We start from the raw sequence: 17,632 nt of genomic DNA on the forward strand, positions 1-17,632 counted from the left end.
AATTTGTTGATAGAACGATAAACTTATTTGGTTTGATCATTTACTGGGAATGAGTAAAATAACTTTTATCATAAAAACTAAACTATCACAATCATTGAGTCAACTCATTTTTACTTTTTGTTTGGTAGTCAAGTTTTCTGTACACTGCTGACATCTCTTGGTACAGAACTCAACTAACATTCTAACCTTCTGGACCAATATCAACTATGTTATTCGAAGAGACAATCCATAGGAAAATGAGCGAATGGCCAATCAACGAATATATCCAAAGCATACGAAATCTTTTGACCATAACATGTTCCACGAGTTGGCCATATATGTATATTTAATTCCAAGAGAGAGGTCGGCTCAGGTTTAGAAGAAGCTGAAACAGGTTACAGCGGTAAAGGAGGTGCTGGGAGGCAAAAAAGGAGCCGCTGCCGCAGGTTTCAAAGCTGGAAAAGCTGGTAAGTAACACTCATAAGAATCTCATCTCATGAATTTAATTTTGATTCCATTTAATCTCTGGGCGATACCTGGTTACCTGTTACCATGGTTGAATTAATATCTTCAAGTGTTTATGATCTATGGGAAGGTGAAGATTCTCAACTGTCTCCATTGTATAAAGATCAACTTTCCATTCTAATTAAATTGGAAAAATTGACAGCAAATCAATTAGACAATGGAAATGATGGTGATGATGATGATTCAAATTGTAATGGTGTTAAAAAGAATCAGCTGCTGGTGGATCTTTAAAGGATAGAAAAGGTTCACCAGATACTAATAGGTAAAGATTTGGAATCTAGAAGGTACCGGTCATTTGAATATTCTTACTGATGCTCTTGGACATTTTAATAGCTTAGGGATATTGAGAGATGGTTTGATTCAGTTGAGTCAATTGGAAAATGAAGATGAAATTAAATACAAATGTTTACAGGATAATCTAGGTGCCTGTCAAGCGCTTTCCAGTCAAATTGATTGTCTCCTGGATAATTTGTATTATTTGAAGAAAATGTTTGAATCAAAGGCGAGCAAAATAACATCGGTCCATTCGATGTGTGAAAATATTTTACAACAAGAGAAAAGTTTATCCTTGACCATTAAAGGAATCGATGAGAAACTTGATTATTTCAAAGAATTGGAGACGATGAAGAAACGATTGGGTTCATCTTCAGTTTTGATTCTAAATGAATCTCTAATGCCAACATTGAATCGTCTTGATGAGTGTATCAATTTTCTTACCTGCAAACCAAATTACTTGGAAAGTGAACATTGTAATACGTGACTAAAAATTCAGACCAATTTCTCGAATAATTAACGAAATAACTAAAAAATTAAATTAACATTGACTTGTATGGAAATTTAACTCTCGAGTTCGGACTTTTGTCCATAAAAATGTCATTTATCGACATTTTCTTTGAAATTTTTCTGAGGTAAGATAAATGATTGGTCATCATTGATCACTGAGTGATAACTGCTTTTCGTATCCTTCAACTATTAGTATTGTTGTTTTAAACTTAGATTTTAGGAAATAACTTCACTTGGTGTAAGCAAATACAATGTTTAAATTTATCTAATCAATCGTTGTGATTAAGCTAATTCTTGCCAAAGATGCTCAAATGATTTTAAAAAAGCACAAATTCAATTTTCACGGCTGTATACTTAAACCTAGTAAAGGTGAGGGTTAACTTATTTAACTGTATAAACTGAGTTAACTTAGCTAGTTATTTTATTAACATTTGTGTACGTTTCTTAACATATTAATCTAACATCAAGTTGACTTTAAAGTGCAGGTACACATTACCTTGATTCAAAGGGGGCATCAACTCATTGACTCCGTCTTTTTTTTAATTTTTTGTGAGCTCGTTAACTTTTTTAAATATAAATTAATCCAATAGAGTTTTAATTTTTTTTGATACATTGATTGTCACAATGAATTACCAAGCTTCTGATCCCACTTTTGGTGAAATTGGTTTTCGTAAAATTTAAAATAAAGTTAGTAAAACATGTAATAATTTCAAGAAACTCAGAACTCAATTAACCTTCTGGACCAATATCAACTATGTTATTCGAAGAGACACTACATAGGAAAATAAGCGAATGACCAATCAACGAATATCCAAAGCATACGAAATCTTTTGACCATAACATATTCCGCAAGTTGGCCATATCAAAAGTAAACAAATAATGAACCGTCAGAAAAGACGACCAATTCAACCATTTAATTTTAATTCTCGGCAATCAAAGACTTTGTTTTGTTCATCTTTTCCTCTCTCCAATTGATTGTCTCAATTTTTACAGCGAAAAAGTCATGACGATTTTGAACCGTTTCTCGTCATCAAAACATTTAATTTCTTGCAATAATTTATGATTTACTTTCTATTCAAGATTTAATTCAATTCCATTGACCTCTAGTCATTCCAATTCATCAAAATCACCAAACCAACGAAGATTCAATTCATCAAAATCGTCGTAAGTCTAAAAACTCATTTCTACTCATTTGTTTATTTTCTCTCTTAACCTGAACTTTCATTCTTCACCCATACTCATATGCTTATGGTGTTTCTCCAGCTAATCTAGAATTTTATTCCATTGGTGATGCTCTACAATTAAGTTCTGATCAACGTGAGTAATTAAAGGTCTCGGTGAAGGTTTTGGCGATCAGCTGATTAGAGCCTAAGGTTTACTTTTCCTTTACCTTAATGATAAGATTAATTTAATTGATTTGGTTTCTCTTTTTAAAGGTAATTCCCAACCTGCGATAATTAGTGGCCATCAGAAAATAGTTAAATCATTTGGTGATCTAAATAAAGAAGTTAATCAACTGGTTGATTCATTTGATTCTGTCCTTGGTTTGACTAAAGGTGATGTTGTCTCTTTGTGGTCATCAAATTGTTATGAATGGATATTAATTCAATTGGCTTGTGCTCGCTATGGGTTAATTTTGTGTACCCTTAATCGAGTTTACAAATTACCCGAACTTGAATATGCTCTTGCCAAGTCGGGGGCCAAAGTTTTATTCGTACCTGGTCAGTCTTCCCAACAAACGGTGGTCAATGATTTCGCCAACATAGCGAGTAAATTGAATAAGAAAACTAATCCAACTCTTGAGAAATTGGTTCAAATTGATGGTGACAATTTAACTTCATTAGAATTTCACAAATTCCCTTTAAATCAATTGTTATCATCGAGTGATGGATCAACTACAACTTCATTAAGAGTCAATAGTGATGATCCAGCGATCATCATGTTCACTTCGGTAATACAGATCAATCCGAATACAATTACCAACTTTTCATTTCAATGTTTCTAATCATAGGGAGCAACCGGTGAGATGAAATAAGCACCATGAACATGATGAACAAGAGGCAACCATAAACTACAAGTGAGTTGAAATTCATTGTTCTAAATACTAACTGTTGAATTGAATAACTTTTTAATCAATTCCAGATTATTTAAAAGATGACAATGTTTAAATACTGAACCAATTTAAAATTGAAACGTTATAACACTATGTATCACGAACGATGAACGAATATCGAAGAAGTAATAAACTTAGAAATCGAATAATTACATTCGAAAGTGTTCAAGTAAACAAAGATGAAAAATTCAATATTCAACAATTGTATTTGAAGATATTCGATCGAATTGAAGAATTTAACTGAAAACTTTATCGCTATCTCCGTTGTATTTATAAAAATTTTCACCATTTAAAAGGTAAGACTATACTACAGCCCTATACTCAGATTGTCTTGAAATTTTTTCTGGGGGTAGGCCTTATCTAGGTCTATATACATGTTGATGGTTTTTTAGCGGAAACTTCTGTGGGCGGAGTTATTAGCATTTAAAAACATAAAATCCTTAAGAGGTCTATGGGCAGTTTAAACTTCTCGGAAATTGATTTTTTATGGAAGTAGGAGGTACCTAGCTCATGAAATTTTTTTGGCATATAAAATGGACTGTGGGCATGTTATATATGAACTTTCAGGCATATCTCGTTTTTCGAACGGCATTTATAAGGGGTTGAAAATAGCAAAAATTTGTTTTTGCATATATTCACAGACTGGATGCTCACATTTGATTCAAAATTAGTCAGAACTTTTTTCAAGGTCAGAAAATGAGTCAAGGTCATTTTGGTCAACTTTAATCAAAGTTCAATTTTTCGTTGAAAATAGATTGCCAGAGCCCTGTTAGCTTTATCCAGCCAGCACCACGAGGAGGTAGGGTTGGACTTTACTGACCAATAGGTTAGGTTAGGAATTTGCAAATGTTAGGTTAGGTTAGGAATTACTCCAGCAAATAGGTTAGGTTAGGATTTCACCCCAGCTCGAGCACAAGCTCATAGTGGCCAAGCCTCCCGAACCACTTTGACCAGGGCCTCAAATGGCTGGAGACCACTTTTTGAGGACCAACGTCTCCATTGGTACTCAATCAAGTGATCCGCGAAGTCTTCTTCAGGAATCCTTCTATTCCTGAAGAATACTCTCGCCGGACGCCAACAGGACTCGATTCGTTGAGTATGAGCACCATTTCTTGGGTTCACGAAGTTTTCTTGGTGATTAACCCAATGGTGCTCATACCCATGTTCCTCGAGCCCCGCATAGCCCCGCCAGCCATCTGTGATGATGGTGGTGTCATCAGCCACGTGGTCAACGATCATCGGGGTAAGGGTTTTGGAAGCCCGGGAGTTTCCAGGACACACCATGAGGCGTAGATCATACACTTCGCCTCATGTTTGAATGGAGCAGCGATGCTTCCTATGAGGAGACCCATCGGGAGACCGGTGTTAGTCCTCGAACCACCGACGAGTGGTATCGTCGCCTCCGGGAAACGATCACCTCGGCCTACTTAAAAGATCAGGATGATCGGGGGAAAATCGGTGGTCCGGGCTGCGTGGTTCAGGTGGACGAGGCCAAGTTCGGGCAGCGGAGTACCACCGTGGACGGACCATCGCGGTTCATTGGGTCTTGGGCATGATCCAGGACGGATCTGAGGATCTACCTAGTAGAAGTCCTACTAGGAGTTAACTCTCGAATTGTAATTCTAACCAAATAAATTACCCATCAAGTGATAATTACCCAACATCCAATTTATCATCGTCAAAGGGTCTCAATTAGTTTTATTCAGGACAAGGTTTATTAGCTTTCCTTTGATACTCACCTTTCATTTGAGTCAACCAGATAAGTAGTTCTCTTAACGTTTCTTCCATATTTTAATTTGTATATAATTGATTAAATGTTTTATTCATACGTTTTTTACTGGATTAGAGAGAAATTGATTATTATTTCACAGAATCCGTTCGGTTTTTTGGCTCACTGTTGAGAAGGTTATTGTCAGAGGAGAGTTGACTGTAGGTAAACAATGTGTTCAAGTTTCATCTAGTTTATTGTTGATTGGGAAACTTAATGAATTAATTTCTAACCAAGATTATTTTATAGTATTAGTGGTGTGAAAGATTTTATTATAAATCAGGTTGACTTGAGAAAGTTGTGACCGTTGATTTATCGTTGTTTGATTCAATTTTCGACGAACTGATAAATTGGATGCTGGGTAATTATCACTTCATGGGTAATTTATTTGGTTAGAATTATAATATGTAGTTTGGCATGAGCTATATGTACAGAAAATTTCAGGTCTCTAAATTTGCGGACCTAATCCAAAGTCTTACCTTAACTTGAGAAAGAGAAAGGTGAGAAATAGAGAGAGTAAGAGAGAGTGACTAGAGAGAGACAAAGAGAGAGACTGAAGTAGAGAGAGACTAACAAGGGAACTTTATGAAGTGACAAATCGATAATGACCGGAAAACCAGTTTTTTGGAAACGGCGTGAAAAATTATGCGGGCCATTTTTGTTCTGGCCTGCTACAACCCGATAGTTGCCGAGAAAACTGGCCTGAAAGATTGCGATTGTCACGTTTGTTTTTGTGACGGTTTTTAATTTGGCAAACTAAAGTTTAATCTAAGTGATTTTATGAAATGTTTAAAAGAGTACACAAGTTAAGAATTGATTTATAATTGAGGGTGAACAATAAAGAGATTAAGATATAATAAAGAAGAAGAAAATATAAGAATACGGATTAATAGAAGGAAATTGATGAAAATCAATTTAACACAAATTAGAAAGAAAAGAATTGATGAGAATCAATTGAACACAAATTAAAGAAAGAAGATTAATTTAATTAATAAGGTGAACTTGAGCAGTCAAATGAAAATTTAACTCTGGAGATTCTAATTGATTTACTCTTGATTTTATACTGATGTAGAATATTCTGTACTTAATCGATTAATTTAATTCCCTTGGGAACCTTTCACTAATTTATTTATTTAATTATCATGTGAATCTTAACTAAAGGTTTATTACTTGATTATCCTACTATTTCCTGTATTCACTAAATTATAATCGACAATTTCTGGAGATTAATGGCCTAGGTTTAGTTGTTATTATTTCCTAAATCGATTAACTATTAAACTAATTACTGTCTAGTCATAATTGATGTCTAACTTGAGAATTGTAACCTTATTAATTAAATAACCTTTTACAAAAGAAAAAAAGAAGTTGGAGAAAAACAAAAAGAAAGGGATTAGTCGGGCAACCCGGCTTATCTGTTATCTGAATAATGAGATTATAATGATAAAATTCAAGTAATAAGACTCTGATAATGATATTCTGGTTATGAGATTCTGGTGTTGAGATTCTGGTGATTAATTTTAAGGTTGACTTTATCAATGTTGAACTTTAATTTGGCTGAGATTTAATTTGACGACAATTTGGCTTACTTATTATTCAACTGAGACTCGGCTTGACTGAGATTCGATTGACTGAAATTCGGCTTAATGGAGGTTTGATTTAACGGAAGTTCGGCTGCATATTCTGTGTGTTCTAATTTTAGTTTATATTTGAATTTATAAATCCGACAATTCGAGCACCCGAATTGTTGAACTTTTTTATTAATAAATGACAAGAAGAGGAAGGAATCCCACCACAACGGACACCCGTTGTGGTAAGGAAATGATTTGGGAAGGAAGGGAAAAGAAATAAACAAATATGAGATTAATTTACCTTATTGAGTAAAAAATTGTATCAAAATGGACCAAAAACACTTGGATATTTTCGAATAATATTTCAAAATATTGTAACCAAACTGGTTACAAAACCAGTTCCCTTTGTTCAACCAGGTACCACCTCTCACGTGGTACCTGGTTCATCTTATTGGCTAAATTTTTGGTAGTGATGATGAAGATGATGGAGAAGAATTTCTCCTTCACTACCAATATAATGGCCAACAATCGGCCATTTTTCTTATGGTTATCGGGGTATAGTTACCCATTATTGTATTACAAATAAATACATTTAATCTTAAGTGTTACCATTACAACATTGGCACCCTTACGGGGATCAAATAAGCAACTTTAAATTAGTGAAATTGTAATAAATAATCAGTAATATTTGTCATTTATGAACTGTTGTGAAATATGTGGTAAAATTCTGTTACCTTATGTTCTAAAAATCTATTAAAATCTATTAAAAAGATATTTGAAGCCTTTTGGAGAAGGTGAAGTGAATCTTTCTATTATCTATTGGAAATAGGTATAAGTGAATTCATTTAAATTGTGTTAAGCTTAAGGTAAAGGCAATCATCTCCTACCTGATTTTATACACAATCAAAGGAAAGGAATCCAAAGTTACCCACTTGCTTGGACTCATTGGTCATATAAAAGATAAAGATAAGTATTCAAAGATTTATCTCCATTATAGTTAAATCATATTATACCAGAGTTTGACCTAAAACACCAAGTAAATTCCAATCCAGGTAAGATCAATTTTACTCTGAATAAAGATTAAATTGATTATAGTTATATTAAAGTTAAAATAACCTTTAAATATAAATAAAAAGTCAACTCTCAATCAAATTTTTATCCAAAAACGAAATAAACTTATTATTTCAATTTGAATTAGGTTAACTCGTTTTTTATCTTGATAAAGATTGAGTCAATCATCCCAATTGAAAATTCATTTAAAATAAATTAACTGATAAACTAATTTCAGAATTAAGACAATTAATCTATAATCACGCGATTACAAACAAACCATTCATAAAATAAAAGGGCGAATAAAAGAAACCATTGTTGCTGCAATTTTTATAATTGAATAACCTCAATCGTATTAAAATTTACGTTCAATACATTCAATTTAAATTGACCTAAATTCAATAAAAAGACCCAAATAAAGTTCAATGGATTAATGTTCCAAACCTGATTTGGATTTCAATTAAACACTCAAATAATTTAAACGGGTTGACTAAATAAATGTCCCAATTTTGATTTCAGTTGAATAAAGCTAAACAAATGAATGTTCTACCTTATGTTTTGTCTGAATAAAATGATCTTAAGTACAGCCTCAACCATTTTAGCGATAATTCTATCTATGAATGATTTGAATCTTAGGTCACATGAATGAACATTCATCCCATATTCGAATAGAGATCTACAGGAAAACCTTAGTTCATTAATTTCTTGAATTAACAAAAAAAAACATTGTTTATTGATATAAACCCCTAATTAATGATAAAAAGTGATTCAGCGTTAGTATAGAATATAACTAAATTATAATTAGAATACAAATCATTTCACCTACATAAATACTAAATAGATAACAATAGAAATTATTCACTCGTAATTAAAGTGTACTTATTGAACCTTGGACAACAATAGAAATTATTCACTCGTAATTAAAGTGTACTTATTGAACCTTGGATAACAATAGAAACTATCCAACTATAATCAAGGTATAATTACTTAAACAATTGAATTGGATTGAATCAAATTGAATTGAACTTTTAACAATTGAAAGCAACCAACCATAATTAAAATATAATTATCTGAACTTTTGAATTGAATTGAACTTTTAACAATTGAAAGCAACCAACCATAATTAAAAGATAATTATCTGAACTTTTGAATTGAATTGAATTTTTAACAATTGAAAGCAACCAACCATAATTAAAGCAAAATCATTGAGTTTTTAGTAAATACAATCATTCTCGATTGTAACTAATTAATTTCATTATCAATTGACATAATTAACATCACACTCAATTAAAATCAATTTACTTCGTCCTGGATTAAACATAATCACACTAACAAATCTCTTTCTTCTCTCTCTTTTGAATTTAGCTCTCTTTCTTTTAATTTCAAGTCTCTTTCTTCTCTCTCTTTTGAATTTAGCTCTCTTTTTCTTAATTTCAAGTATCTTTCTTCTCTCTCTTTTGAATTTAGCTCTCTTTCTTTTAATTTCAAGTCTCTTTCTTCTCTCTCTTTTGAATTTAGTTCTTTTTTTTTAATTTCAAGTCTCTTTCTTCTCTCTCTTTTGAATTTAGTTCTCTTTCTTTTAATTTCAAGTCTCTTTCTTCTCTCTCTTTTGAATTTAGTTCTCTTTCTTTTAATTTCAAGTCTCTTTCTTCTCTCTCTTTTGAATTTAGCTCTCTTTCTTTTAATTTCAAGTATCTTTCTTCTCTATCTTTTGAATTTAATTATATTCCTTTTAATTAAGTTTTTTCTAATTATGTGTAAAACATTTTGTTTGTTTTTTTGTTTAATTATTATCTTTTGGTGATATGAACAATAATGATCATTATTTAAATATAGAGGAACAAGAAGAAATACAATTAATACTCGGAATTCAGTTTAGAGAATCTACAATCAAAATATTACAACTATTAAGTTTTCTCTCTCCATTAATTATATTACTAATTTGGTTTATCTTTAAATTACATCAATTATACATTGAAACTCACTTCTCACCTTAACTATGGATGATCAACCTCTATTAACAACCCCGGTGCTGGGGATTGGTAGAGAGAAGAAAAACAAATTAAATTCTACAGTAAATCAACAATTACATATTCCTAATTTCTCCGGTGATGGGGATGAGGATTTATTAGATTGGCTTGATCATTTTGAATCAGCTGCAGTTGCTCTTGATTGGGATGAAGAGATTAAACTAAAAGCTTTACCTGCTTATTTAACTGGTACCGCTAGTAGATGGTACAGATGTAGAATCAAGCCGTTAACTGGTGATAATATTCCTAAAACTTTTGAAGATTTGAAAGTCAAATTGGTTTCAGATTTAGCTCCTTCAGGTTACCGAAAAAATTTAATTAAAGAGTTAAATAATAAGAAACAACGTTCAGATCAATCTGCTATTTCTTACTCTTACGAGGTTCGAGATCTATGTAGAAGAATCAACCCAGATATGCAAGAAGAATTAGTAAATAGCTTCATCGACAGAGGTTTAAAATCAAACATTCGAACTAGGTTAGATTTACTAACAGCTGATTCTACCTCTGACTTTATTACTAAAGTGACATTAGCTGAACGATCAACATTATCAAAAAATGATGATTTAACTGAATCCGAAGAGAATGAACAGTTAAAAAATACAATAACGGCATTATCGCAACATTTACAACAAATTACCGAAAGATTAGACTGTTTAACTTTCCAACAAGATATGAAAAAGCGAGAGAGAGACAACTATCGTAATCGAAATGATTATGGAAATAGTAATTATCGAAATGATAACTATCGAACTGAAAATTATCGAAATACAAATAATTATCGTGGTAATTATCGAAATAATTATAGAATGAATAACTATCGACAAAGTAATCAATCAAACGATAATAATCAACCAATCACATGTTATGATTGCAATGAGCCTGGACATAAAAGAAATGAATGTCCCCGAAGAGTGGACAGACCTCGAGATGATCAAAAAAATATCGGATGGGCAACTCAAGGTCCATCAACATCTAAAGATGATAATTGGAGAACCCAAAATCAATCACAAGATAATAGAAAACAACCTTGGTTTTTGAACAGAAATTTAAGTAGATCACCTCCTCGTTCGATGCGTCCACCTCGACCAGATGGATATCAGAGTTAACCTCACTCAACTACACCACGAAATCGATCTTTAAGCCCTCGACCTAGAGGACGACCACGACAAAACTCGCCTCACCCCCAAGGTAGAGGAAGACCAAGATCAAGATCAAGATCACCATCAAATGACAAAAGAACTAAAGTAGTTAAAACAGTTTATACTGAATATGGTGATGATGATGAAACAAAAATCTCCAGTTCAATCATTTCAAACTTATTCAAAGAAAAGAACCAATTAATATTTACGAAAGCAAAAATTAAGGAAAAGGAGGTAGAATGTTTGGTCGATACTGGGGCTGAAGTCTCATTACTTTCTAAACACTTAGCTCAAAAGTTGTCACTAGATTATCACAACTATAAAGGTCCAATCCATCTAACCGCCGGAAATCAACCACTAAAAGTAATTGGTGAAACTTATATTAAATTAGAGATTCCCGATGGTCCAACAAAAATAGAAATTAAATCACCTATGATTATTGTTGATACTTTGCCGTCAGGAATTGAGGCCATCATCGGACAAAATATTTTAGAAAAAGGAAAATTTTTCATTGATTGTAAACGAAGAAAATTAATCATTCCATTGAACCCAAAAGAAAAATTTGAAACCATAGATTTAAATTTTAAATCAAAGACAAAACAATTAACAGCATCATCAATCGTCTCATCTAATTATGATTCGAATCAAATACAATCATCAACAAATTCACAATTAATTACAAGAAGTGACTATTCATCAACAATTAGTTTATCTTCATTATTTTCAGTCTCCGGTGATGGGGAAGAAAATTTTGTTGATGAAGAAATTTACATCAATAATATAATTAATGATTTAAAACTTGAAGTGAACAGTGAAATTCAACCCACAACACGAAACAAATTAAATGAATTAATAACTAAATATCGAGTGGTTTTCGCCGCCACATCCAAAGAGTTAGGATTCTCTAATGTTTACTCTCACTCAATTGATACTGGAAATCATCCTCCAATATCTCAAAAACCTTATCGAATGTCAGATTTGAAAAGAAAAGTAGCAGAAACTTCAATTAACGAATTAATAGATGATGGAATTGTTATCCCATCCTGCTCACCTTGGTCATCACCAATTGTATTAGTATCAAAAAGGAACCACAGAGATGCGATTGTGTGTAGATTATAGAAAATTAAATGAGATAACTGTTAAAGATAAATTTCCATTACCAAATATTCAAGATTATCTTGATAGTTTAAGAGGAATGAAATTCTATTCATTATTAGACTTAAGATCAGGTTATCATCAAATGGCAATGGATCCAAAGGATCAGCCTAAGACAGCATTTGTCACTCCAAGTGGGTTGTACGAATACACTAGATTACCATTTGGATTAGCAAATGGACCTTCATCATTTATGAGGATGATGACTATTGTTTTGAGTGGATTAATTTATAATACTTGTTTAGTTTTTATTGATGATTTATTAATTTATTCAGAAAATTAAGAAGAACATTTAAGTAAATTAGAATTATACGAGACTCAGAATGCAGGGTTAACTTTAAAACCTAATAAATGTTCATTTTTGAAAAAGAAAATTCTATTCTTAGGACACGTGATTAGTGAGAATGGTCAACAAGTTGACCCAGAGAAAATAATAAAAGTTCAACAATTTCCTACTCCTAGGACAGTTAGAGATATAAAATCTTTTGTTGCTTTATGCTCTTATTATCGAAGATTCATAAAAGACTTCGCTAACATCGCCCGACCTCTCACTAACTTAACAAGAAAAGATTTACCTTTTGATTGGGGGCCAGAACAAGAAAACGCTTTTAATGAGTTGAAATTTAAATTAACAACACCACCAGTTCTTGCTCATTATGATCCAGCAAAAGAAACTCAATTGCGAGTGGACGCCTCAGGTTATGGTCTCGGAGCAATTCTCTTACAAAAGGATGATAATGGTTATCACCCTGTTGGATTTGCCTCCCGAATATTAAGAGGAGCAGAGTTACATTATCCAGTATCTGATAAGGAATGCTTGGCCATCGTTTGGGCAGTAAAATTCAAGTCTATTTAGAAATTAAATTTGAAGTAGTAACTGATCACTGTGCCTTATGCCACATTCATTCAAAAAAGATCCTCCCCGCTCGCTTACAGCGATATGCAATGGCGCTCCAATCATTTGATTTTTCAGTTAAATATAAATCAGGGAAAATTCATGCTGATGCCGATTGTTTATCACGATATCCTGTGGATGATATTGTTTATGATAATCAAAAGGATGAATGTGAAGAATTGTTCACATTACTAGTTAACCAAATTATTGAAGATAAAATAGATCTAGTTGATGAACAACGAAGAGATCAACGAATCATTAAAATAATTGAACAATTAGAAAACTTTTCTCATTTAGATCCCAAAGAAAGAAATTAATTTCTAAATATAGAATCCGAGAGAATCTACTATACCGATTAACAATTAACCATTATGGAGAGAGTTGGAATATAGTTATTCTAAAAGATTAATTAAGCAAATTTTGCAAGAATATCATGATTCGGTCTTGTCCGGTCATCCAGGATCTTTCTACTTACAATAAAATTAAACAACATTATTGGTGGCCCCAGATGAGTAGAGATGTAACCAATTACGTTCGCAGTTGTCTAATCTGTCAATTAGATAAAAGGAAGTGGAACCTTAGAAGCTCCGTTAAAATCAATAATTGTTAATAATGCATTCGAAAATTGGAATCGATTTAATCGGTCCCAACATCTAAGAAAAACAATTATATTATAGTGTACCGATTACTTTACAAGATGGGTAGAGGTTGCAGCAATCAAAGATATGACCGCTGAATCAACAGCGACTTTCCTAATTAACTCGGTCTTCCTCAGACATGGTTGCCCTAGAACAATTGTCTCAGATCAAGGTAGAAATTTTATATCTTCAGTGGTTGAACAAATTAGATTATTCGTCCAAAGTAAATGGTCATTTTCAACTGCCTATCATCCAGCAACAAATGGATTAACGGAAAAAGTAAATCAAACATTATGTTCGATGTTAACTCATTACTGTAAAAAAGAAAACACTCAAAAGTGGAGCGAGTTAATCCCGGTGCTGGGATTCGCTTATAACTCGAGTGTAAATCAATCTACGAAAGCCTCTCCTTTCTATTTACTATATGGTCGTCAACCAACCTTACCCATTGATATTATAATTAACAACCAGACATTTAAACAATTACCATCTAACTTAAAATCAACAATCGAAAAATGGCCTGAGATTTATGATCAAGCAAAACTTTACTCATTGAACTCAAAAGAAAATCAAAAAATTCAACATGATCGGAAGAAATTACGAACCTATCAAGTAGGAGATGAAGTAATGTACAAGCAATTTCAGGGACCAAAGAAACTGAAGCAAAATTCAAAGGACCATATAAAGTAATAGAAAACAAGGAGACACCACTTATAAAATATTAAGAACAGATAAAAGGAAAAATCTCTAATATAGAAATTTACTTAATTTAGTAACAATCTTAAGCATAATTACACGAATTGAGATGTTAGAGATCTCCTTTTATCTCTGGTGAACCTATTCTATGGAGAAAACTGACTATCACCCAAGAAAATCAACTCAACAAGTCTCTGTCGTACTAGCATTTTCAAACCCATGTAAAGAAATCCCAATTGTTCTAAAACAGACAAGGAAATGAATCCATTACATGTGAGTATAATCCAGCCATGTGTAAATATGTAAGGAAAATTCTGGACAAATTTGAAGAACATTGTTCATCATTTATTGATGAAAATTACATAAATCCTATTCGTAATATACCGAACGTAACAACCAAACCAGAAGAAAATATTATAAAAATAAGACGAGAAATAATCACTGCGAACTGTAGCCACCACAATAATAGTTGGTGGAATAGTAATTAGTGGCGTTAACTATTTATATAAACACATTTTCAATCCTAGAATACAACCAGTACTAACATCCATCGCAGAGTCTAACCAAGAATATAAGAAGCTGATAAAGCAGTTTGAACAATTACATAATGTAAGCCAACAACTGTTTCTGATTTCTTTTGATGTGAATCAACTGCCTCAATATTTACCGTTAATAACATTTCAAGCCAAATATATATACAGTAACGCAAGCAAATAACCAGCTTAATCAATTAAAACATTTTAATGAAACAATTAGAAGCTAAACCAAGGATTGATAAAATTTCTTTAAATACTTCAAAATTATTTTACCCTGCTCACCAGAATGTTCATTAGATGAAATTGAAAATGTTAACGTAAATACAATAACGAAAGATTTCCAACATTAATGGTAAATTTTACAACATTTTACGAGATACCACTAACCAAATATTTCAAGCAGATGCATTTACATTATATAATAAAATAATACACACACTTGTAAAGTTACATATAAAGGTCCAGAATATGTATTAGTCAACATCACCGATTATCGATTCTGTGAGATTAGGAGAAGGATTTGAAAGGTCATAATCCTATTTTTAAGAAAGTATCGAATTGTAAAGAAAACTTGAAGAAAATTGAACTTTGGAAGAATGAAGTTTGTTTCAGCAATAGCCCTAATGTTACCACATACGCAGAAACGATTCAAGTTAAACAAATGGGAGAGCAGTATTTAATACATTGTGCAGGACATCCAATTACTTTATATAGTAATATTAAATATATTTGTCAAAATAATGTGATAAGATTATCAAAATATACTAATTTTACTATCGATGACCTAGAATATACAGTTCAAAGTTCCAAATTCATAGTCAAGGTTCACCAGTATCAGAACATACACATGCAATCAATTTACGATTAACTCAACCATCGGCTAAAGAATTACAAATTGAACCACTTGATTTCATTGATCGATGAAGCTCAAGAGAAAATTGAAACAAGTATCAATCACCAAAATAAATTGGAAAATGAATGTACCAAAGTGGATTTGGATACTTATTAGTATTACCATCAGCTTCTTGTGTTGTGTTATTGGTTGTAGATTAATCCCTTATCCAAAATGATCAATAAACTCTGTGATAGTTAATAGAGAAAATAAAGAAAATAAGGACGTTGTTATACCTTTACATCAGTGTTATTAATACAATTAAAATCAATGCTCCGGTGCTGGGGCAGGGTTTCAAAATTTTCCGGTGATGGAGATAAAATTACTAATGATAATGATAATTTACTTGGTGATGGATATACAATTAACTAAATGAAAATGTTCTTTTCACCCGGTGATTGGGTTTTTGAAGTCCTATTGATAAAATTTTAATTAACCCGGTGATTGGGTATTGAAATTCAAATTTATGATAAAATTTCAATCAACCCGGTGATGGGTAATTTAATACTTATTATTCAAAACTCCGGTGATTTGGGGTAGATGAATAATTGAAATTTTCTTCTTTCTTTTCTTTATTTTACAATTAGGATGGAAGACGACTGGAATGCAACAAATGCCTCTCCAGATCCAAAGCTAATCGCTTTCCAAAGAAAATGGAAAATTTACAACTAAAAACGGTCCAGGTTTCTTCATTTCATCAAAACAAAAACTAATCAAGATTATAACAATCATTTTAAACCAGTTTCACCAAGTTCAGTATTTAGAAAATGTTATCTGATTTTGTCGATCTTCGCCTCTAAGTACACTAATTACTATGGTCATGTTTGGAGACCAGAGTTAGTATCACAGATTATGATATATGTGCACCCCAAAGAGATGAACAAATTCACGAAGTTAACAGTCACAGCAAACCACCCGGACAAATTACAAACTGCTCACCAAAACTTATTATATTACACTAGAAAACTAAATTACCAGAACAGTAGAAACTCAACAAAAATCAATCTTATCGATTTACCAGAAAAACATTGTTCCCTATGCTGCTTTAACCACAGTAAGATAAATTGAATACTGCTCATACTGTAGTGAACCTGGTCACTTCAGAAAAATTGTCCTGAATTACCTTTTAAAACTGATCAACAAGTAAATATAAATACCGTGGTACAATCTAGACCAACAAAATATTCCTATGCACGAGAACAACGACGAGTTAAAGAAGAAAATTAAGGAAGCATATGGAGGTAAACCTTTTGGAAAACCTAAATAATCAATACCAGAACATTTAGAAAAATATGTTCCGATTGGCCCGAAAAATAATAAAAAAGAAACATTATCCCTTGACATCGAAGGTGATGGAAATAATGGTGTAGGAAGCGTTCATTTATCAGGGTGGTTTGGAAATGTAATTAGAATACAAACAGTATATTATGCTCAGGTAAAAAACACTACAATATCAAACCCAAATACTCGAATCACTGGACTACAAATCAATGATTTAGCAACAGGATTAAACCTGGACGAGATATGCCAACAAGTACGAGAATTAGCCATCGGAAGAAGATTATTAACACAAGGGAAGACGTTTGAATAAACTCGAGTTAACGACATCTAAACTAAAAGCGTCGTTCATCAACGTTGACTTACAAGATCTTTGGCCTGGACAACAACCAATAGGATTAGTTTCATTAGATAAATTTTATTCTTTAATCATCAAAATTACGTAGAGATGATGATAAACATGTAACCATTGGACATTCTCCTGAGAGAGATTCTCAGTCACTCTTAAAGCGTACATCGAATTACAAAAGATGAAAGATAAAACATTCCTGTCCCCACAGTGAAGTCGATATATGGTAAAATGGGAC

Source organism: Panonychus citri, unplaced genomic scaffold, assembly GCF_014898815.1.
Source record: "Panonychus citri isolate SS breed McGregor unplaced genomic scaffold, ASM1489881v1 Contig00022, whole genome shotgun sequence".
NCBI classification, from domain to species: domain Eukaryota; kingdom Metazoa; phylum Arthropoda; class Arachnida; order Trombidiformes; family Tetranychidae; genus Panonychus; species Panonychus citri.